Source organism: Equus quagga, chromosome 8 (genome assembly GCF_021613505.1).
Source record: "Equus quagga isolate Etosha38 chromosome 8, UCLA_HA_Equagga_1.0, whole genome shotgun sequence".
Classification (NCBI taxonomy): Eukaryota; Metazoa; Chordata; class Mammalia; order Perissodactyla; family Equidae; genus Equus; species Equus quagga.
In genome coordinates, this window is record NC_060274.1 from 3,447,527 (window position 1) to 3,455,948 (window position 8,422).

The following is an 8,422-nucleotide window of genomic DNA, read 5'->3' on the forward strand; positions in this document are numbered from 1 at the left end:
GGCGCCTCCTGAATGCGAGTTACGGAAGAGAGCGGGACAGAGAGGGAGAGGAAGAGAGAGCAAGAGAGGAAGGAAGGGAGGGAGGGAGGGAGGAAGGCAAGTAATAATGGAGACGGCGCCTCCTGAATGCGAGTTACGAAAGAGAGCAAGACAGAGAGGGAGAGAAAGAGAGAGGAAGAGAGAAAGGAAGGAAGGGAGGGAGGAAGGAAGGAAGGCAAGAAAGCAGGGAAAGAAGAAAGAGAAAGACAGACAGGAAGGAAGGGAGGAAAAGAGGAAAGGAAGGAAGGAAGAAGGAAGGAAGGGGGGGAGGGAAGGAAGGGGGGAGGGAAGGAGGGAGGGAAATAGAAAGAAAGAAAGAGAGAGAGAGAGAGAGAAAAGAGAGAAAGAAAGAAAGAAAGAAAGAAAGAAAGAAAGAAAGAAAGAAAGAAAGAAAAGACAGAAGGAAAGACAGAAAGAAACAAAGAAAAAGAAAGAAACAAAGAAAAAGAAAGAAAGAAAGAGAAAGAAAAAGACGAAAAAGGAAGGAGGGAGAGAAGAAAGGAAGGAAGGGAAGGATGGAAGCAAAGAAAGAATAAGAAAGAGAGAAAAAGAAATTTGTCAGTTTGTTGTCATCAGTTTTAGCAACCAATTAAATATTTTGAGTTTGCAATAAAACACACTTCTATGAAGGAAATCTATGCCCTTGTCCCGTCTGCGGGATAACTTTGGTTTTCCCGTTTGAAAGTTCAGCTCTCTTGGGGACACACTCATGGGTTGTGCTGGAAGAGACTGCACCGTGGACCTGCAAGGAGCAAGCTGCACCTCAGCAAGAACCTGGAAACTTGAAAACATCTGCTCCTCCTCCAGAATCCCGGTACCGAGAGGCCAATCCGTTTTCACCGTCATTTGCCCTGTCCCCAGGTTGAGGCTATTTTGTGGCGAAACCACGCCATCTTGTGGCTTCACAAGATTCCAAAGCTGAGGTCAAGGATGATATATTGTGATTCGTGTTCAGCTAATATTTGTGGTAAGGAATATAACATTTTTCAAAACACATACATCCTCCTTATCAGAATATCCCTCTTATCTACTAACGCAGACATGAAAACCGTCACCACCACAGTTACCGTGGGAACATTTTTCTTCATTTGCGTAACATTGCAGTTGTTTCCCCCTCAACTACTCATGATAGGGATATAGTAAATGGATCAGGAGAAATAAGTGATGAGAATGCTGAGTTCCTTTTGCTTTTAAACAAGCAACATCCAAAATTTGCTAGTAGCTGGTTTATTACTTTAAAGCATTGGTCTCGAATAGTTCCCTTGTTTTCACAGACTAGCACATGAGTTTCACGAAAGCCTCAAATGGGCATTAATAGAGTGACTGGCAGCTCTACTCACAGTACGGCTGTGACCACAGCAGGGATTTCATGGCTGACAACACCAGCAGTTGTCAGAAAGATAAAGCAAAGAGCAGAGTCCTGTCCTCATGGTACCAGGCTCTCTCTGCCATCTCTGGGGAGACAGGACTGGAGAAAGGCATTTTCTCCCCTCTTGGGGTTCAAGGTGTAAAAATTTCTCTCCTGGAAAGATATAACACCCAACAGATAATCATTAAAAAATCACCTTTGGGGGCCAGCCCCTTGGCGTAGTTGTTAAGTTCGGCATGCTCCACTTCTGCAGCCTGGGTTCACGGGTTCGGATCCCATGCATGGACCTACACCACTCATCAGTCATGCTGTGGAGGCAACCCACACATAGAGTGGAGGAAGACGGGCACAGATATTAGCTCAGGGCGATTCTTCCTCAGGAAAAAAAAAAATCACCTTTGTGTCTTTCTTTGGAATGACACATATGAGCAAAATTTACAAGCAGGATGTTTTCTACAAGAGTGGATCCTTGGGGAAAATATTTCACTCACCCTTCACTCAGTGGTTTACATGGCTCAGCAAATGAGAAGAGAATCTGAATGTCAAGGCAAATTGGGCATCGTTTGACATTTTTTGACTGCACACAGCAAAGACTCTAGACCTTGTGTTCAGTGATGGACTGATAGCCATGAGGACCACTGGTAGAAGAAATGCCTGGCTTGTTTTGGCCATTTGAGTACTTAGTTATATCTCACTGGCCCCCTGAAAGGAGAGCTACAGAAATATGGAGGCACCGTGTGCTTGACTTAAGCCCTGCCACCCTTGCTTCTCTTAGACAAGGAGCAGTTGCCCACAGCAGGACTTGTGCCCCGCCGTGCTGTTTCTCTCACCCTCTGCTCGCACTCCCTCTCCTTTGCTCCACTGCAGGGCCTGACCCAGCGTCTCTTCTGCCCCACACTCTTCCGGGGGGATTTCCTGCACCAACAGATGCCTCCCAAATTTCCATCTCCAATCCATCTTCACCCGGATCTCTCACAACCACCACAAACCCCTCCTTCCTGCTCCCCAATGCACCGTGGTGCTCTGTGCACATCCTGGGAGCCTCCCAGGACCCCACCCCTGTCCCACTCTCTGCACTCAGTCAAGGCCTGTAGATCCCACTTGTAGAATCTCCTGACTGTTCATTTCTGCCCATCTCCATGCCATCCTAGTCCAAGCCACCATGACCCTCCTCTGGTCTTCCACACAGACCCCCAACAGATCCCAGCACAGCCACGCCTGCCCTCGGAGACCCGAATCCCAAGCATGCGTGAGTGAGCTTTCTAAATTGCAAACTGGATGTGTCACTTTCACATTCGATGTGACATGGATTCAATGGCTCCCCATCTTTCAGGGGCTACAACCCAAAATCCTGAACATGCATGATACGGACTGAACATTTGCGTCCCCGCCCCCCCCGAATTTATATGTTGAAATCCTAGTCCCCAATGCGACAGCATTGGGAGGGGGCCTTTGGAGATAATGAGGGTTAGATTAGGTTATGAGAGTGGGGCCTTCATGTTGGAATTAACGCCCTTTAAAAAGAGAAGAGACCAGAGCTTCCTCTTTCTCCATCACATGAGGACACAGCGAGAAGGCAGCCGTCTGCAAACCAGGAAGCGGGCCTTCACCAAGAACCGAATCAGCCAGCACCCTGATCCTGGACTTCCAGCCTCCAGAACTGGGAGATTTAAATTTCTGGGGTTTAAACTGCCCAGTTTGTGGTATTTTGGTATGATAGCTCAAACTGACTAAGACCGTGGTCTGCAGGGCGACCCCCATCAGCCCATTCCAACCTCCCCTAACTCACTTCTCCCTCTTGTGCTCCCCATACCAGCCAAAACAACCACACTCACAGCTTTCTTTTCATGGCAAATACTAAGTTCCTTCCCACCTCTGGGCCTTTGCATGAGCCATTCCCTCTTCCAGGAGCCCCCTCCCCATTGTCTACACCCACTCATTCCTGACTCTCCTCCACTCTGAGACCAGCACAGCTCCTGTGCACAGCTCCTGCAGAAACCTGCACATCCTTCCATAGCTGTGCTCACAAATACAATGAACTCAGTCGTGTATAACGATTATTTTTAAATTAATAGCTTTTTTTGAGCAGTTTCAGGTCTACTGAAAAATGAAGAGAAAGTACAGAGCTCACAAATATCCCCTCCCCACACCCAGTTTCCTCTATTATTAACATCTTGCATTAGCGTGGTGCATTTGGTACAAGTGATGAGCCAACTGATGCAGTGTTGTTGACTAAAGTCCCTTGTTTACATGAGGGTCCACTCTCTGTGCTGTACATTCTGTGGGTTTTGACAAAAGCGTGATGACATGAATCCACCACCACCATGTTATACAGAACAGTTTCACTGCCCTAAAAATCCCCGTTTTCCATCTATGCATCCCTGCCTCCCCAACCCCTGGCAACCACTCGTCTTTTTACCCTCTCCACAGTTTTGCCTTTTCCATGGTGTCAAATAATTGGAATCATACAGTGTGTAGCCTTTTCAGGTTGGCTTCTTTCACTTAGCAAATACACATTTAAGGTCCCTCCGTGTCTTTTCACGGCTTGCTAGCTCATTTCTTTTTAGCACTGTCTAATATTCCATTGTCTGGCAGTACCACAGTTTGTTGATCCATTATAATGACTTTGTAGACTCCTCTTGTTATAGAACACAAGCACAGGTCCGTTACGCAATGTGCCGGAGGACCAATTAAGCGAAACACCAGGCTCGTGGCAAAGAAGGAGGTCTATTATCAAGAGGCTGCCAGATGAGGAGATGGGAGTTAAAATTCAAATCCACCTCCTCAAAGGGAAAAAGGTAGGGCTTTTGATCAGGGGTTTTAGGACGGGAAGGGGAGCATGCAGCCTCGCTGGCTGGCGTCTTCAGCCTGTGTTTGGTCTTGAAGATTGAATCTCTTTTTTTCTTTGACCATCTGGACTTTTCCACGTAGTTTTCATCCTTGGCCTGCGTTTGGCCTTGTGAGGCTAAATCTCTTTTTTCTTCTTGACGTCTGGTCCTTAACTTCCAGGGAGAAACAGCTCACTCCTATACTAATGAGGGACAGAGAGACCTGGTTTGTTTTAAACAACAGTTGATGATGCTGAGTATGCACAGCTGCAGTTTGCAAAGCTTATCTCAAATTCCTTTCTTCTCCTCTTCTAGCCCAGGGAAGATGTTTAACTCCTTCATTCTTGGTTTCACTCTCTTCCCAGTCTCATGCTCATCTATGTACCTACACTGCCAACCCGGGCAGTGCCTGCCACACAGGACACACTCAACACGTAATTGTCAAATAATTGACACCTGGATTTATTGTCTCCTACAGACACCTGGATTTATTGTCTCTCCTACAGTTAACCCTGGATGTCATATGGATGCAATTTGTGTCTCAGATTCTTTAATATGCTCTAGCTATTGTTACTCATTTATTCACCCTAGAAACATATGCTAAGCTTCTATCACGTGCCAGGCTCTGTGCCAAGGGAAGGGGTCTGAGCATGAGTGAAACTCTACTTCTAAGAGGAATAGTTAATCCAAGCCATCTTTCCAGTTTTTTGTAAACACTGCAAACTTTTGAACAAGGGTTTGCTGTTCTCTGGCCAGTGCTGGGTGAATGGACTCTACCAAATGGGGAAGTGGTTCTTTTTTTTTTCCTTTTATTCTCCACCATGCTAAACAGAGATTAAAAATTAGGGCTGCCTGTAAATATGAATTCCAGAGAACCTTGGAGCTTTCCATAAATATACTACTCCAAGGTCATCAAGTGATAGGTTTTGCTTTTCGGTTTGGTAAGACCATAATGAAAATGTCTATTATTTTGTTTTATTACATCACCCACTCTATTCCTTCCTAAAGTCTGACGATTAAAAGGTGGATCCCCAAAGATTTTTAATGTCCACCCTCCTGCCTTCAGTAGAGATTTTCCCTAATCTCAGATTAAAAACAGATACTATAAGACCCCTGGAAAAGCAGGTGATACACTCTTTCTGATAAAACAGTCCAATGCCCAGCATCTTTGGAGCAGAAAGTACTATATTCGGTCTATTTATACTAAAGCGTGAGATCTTATCCGTCTGTCTTTAATTTTAAAAGATCAGAAAATAGATGATAAGCATCTGCTGTACAATAATAAACCTTTACCCTTCTATTCAGTGAAAGTACATCTATACATTCTTCAAAGATTTTCCTTTTGAAGTTTTCCAGATGCAAAAAGATGAAATAAACTGATATCTGCAGTAATGGAAAGATTTCCAAGAATATTTGAAGTTGAACCATGTCAAAATGCCAACGTCCAACAATTTTTAACCTAAAAAGGACCATTTCTTATATTTCATCCTGTACTTGGGTGCAAGAAATTTTACTTAGAAAATAATACTGAACATTTAGGAATGTGGCGTGGGCTTTTTCACTTCTGTACTCTATGAGCCGAGCTCAGGTTCCTGAAAAACGCTGCACAAAGTTTATTGCAGGCATAACCCTTATGGAGATCATAAAATGATTAAAGCGTCTGGGCGCTGGAGTCAGACTGCCTGGCTTTGACTCCTGGCTCTGCATTTTATCACTGTGGGATTTGGGGCAAATCAACCTAAACTGTTTTATTTTCTCCTATGTGAAGCCAAGGTGATGACCGTTCCCACCTTGCATGGTGATTAGGAGGATTAAATACAATAATCCTACAGTCGGTCCTCGTTCTTCACAGGTTTTGTATTTGCAAATTCACCTAGTTGCCAAAATGTATTACTAACCCGAAAATCTATACCTGCAAGCACTTTCATGATGATTCAAGGACGCGTGCAGAACAGTGAAAAACTTAAGTCGCCCAGGGCACAGGATCCTGGCTGAGATGGAACAAGGCGATGCCCCGCTTTCTTGTCTCAGCTCTCCTACTGCAAACAAGCACCTCTGCAGTCTGTTCAGTGCCACTTTTTTCCCATTTTTGCATTTTTTCATAAAGATTTTATTTTTTTCCTTTTTCTCCCCAAAGCCCCCCGATACATAGTTGAATATTCTTCGTTGCGGGTCCTTCTAGTTGTGGCATGTGGGATGCCGACCCAGCGGGGTTCGACGAGCAGTGCCACGTCCGCGCCCAGGATTCGAACCAACGAAACACTGGGCTGCCTGCAGCAGAGCACGCAAACCCAACCACTCGGCCACGGGGCCGGCCCCCCATTTTTGTGCTTTTTGTTGGTGATTTCACTCTTTAAAATGGCCCCCAAGCCTGGTGTTTGAAGTGCTGGCTAGTATTCCTAAGCACAAGAAGGCATGTGCCTTACGGAGAAAACACGTGTTAGAAAAGCTTCTTTCAGGCAGGAGTTACAGTGCCGTTGACTGTGAGGTCAGCGCTAATGAGTCAGCAATACGTATCACACAAGGTGTCCTTACACAGAGATGCACATCAACAGGGTTATGCACTGATTGGCTGAGGAAAGTGTGGTCCGAGGCTGGCAGGAGCCTCACCTGTATTTCCCTCGGAACCAGTGCTCCCGGATGGCTAATTCGGTGTTTGTGGCGACTTTATTGAATGTAACTGCTGCAAATAACAAGAACTGACTGTATCTGTAAACACTCATGGCAGGGCCCACCGCGTGGTAGAAATGCTGGGTTTTGTGACTATAATCATTACCGTCGTTTCATCATTACTTTCTGCTCTGGATCCCCACCTCCCTTCCCACCCTAAAGAACTCTGGAACAGACTGTAAGGAGACCTAAAGTGAGTCTTTGCCTCTCGCCCATAAACCTAGAAAAAAAATCTAAGTAGCTTCCTAATCCGTTCCTCTTCCTGCTGCTCAGCCACGTAGCTTTTCAGAGCCAACGACCTTCCCAAACACGGGGCAGCCCAGGGACAAGAACAAGAGGAGGCTCCGAGTCATGAGAGGCAAGGAACTTGAGAAAACTCATCTTTCCGGTTCCCCGAGATGCGTGTGTCTCCCACACTGCTTTCCTCCAGGCCTGCCAGAGCGAGATTCACAGATCCTGGTCTCCACACTTGAAATCAGCTGTTCCTTCCTCCTCCTTCCTCCCTCCCTTCACCTGGCCATGGGAAAGCAGGCGCGAGCGAGGCAAAGACAAGTTCAGAGGGAAGAGCCCTGGTCAGCAAGGCAGAGGTCTCCCCACTGGAGGATCCGGCCATGGGAGCTGGAGAGCGTGGTGCTTTCCACGGGCAGGCCCAGCCCAGCCCCCAGGTGCGATGCTCCATCCTGCATCAGGAACTCGGACCCCAAGGGACCCCACACACAAACCAGCACCCTTACACCAAGTGGCTAGGTTCCCAGAGGGTTTCTTAGGACAGCAACATCAGGAAGGGATGTGGGAACCTTTCCCCAATGGCAACATCTTAAGCATTTTGAAGGAAGAGAATACAGAACCTTTTAAATTTCCCATTCCCACCTCTAAGAATTCATAGAGTACTTGGTAGAAATTGTTGAATGTGTCAAACACTCTCAGGTGACAACTTGGGTAGGAAATGACACTTGAAATTGAGCCCCTGAGTGGTTACAAGTGCCTGAGAAAGAGCACAGATCCCGAGTTTGGGATAGATTTAACAAGATTTAAACACTGGTCGTTTACTATATCTCGTAAGCTTGTCTTAATCACTTCTCTGGACATGATAGTGAAGCTTGGTCAAAAAGTAACACAACAGCTTTTCCTCCTTCAGAACTGAGGCCCAGAATGCTTTGGGCATGAACAAAGCCAGCTGCCTAGCATCAGTCTGTTGCCGTGGTTACCTGGGCTCACAGCTGAAGAGCCAGGGAGCGAGGCACTCTGCACAGAGGGGACAAGACTGGTTGTCAGAGTGTGGGTGGGAAAGAAGAAGTTAGGAATACCTGATTGCAAAGACGACTGAAATGAGGAGAGGAGACAAACCTTTAGAAACACACAGCCTTAGTTCTAAGTATGCTTCTTATTTTCCCAGAGAGACCTTAATGCTTTTCTCTCATGTTTTAGTGCTTGCTTCTGTTGCTGATGCCATCCACAGAAAAAGTGAGCTGTTCTGACAACTGCTGCCTAAAGGCAAGAGGAGGGAAGTGTTGGA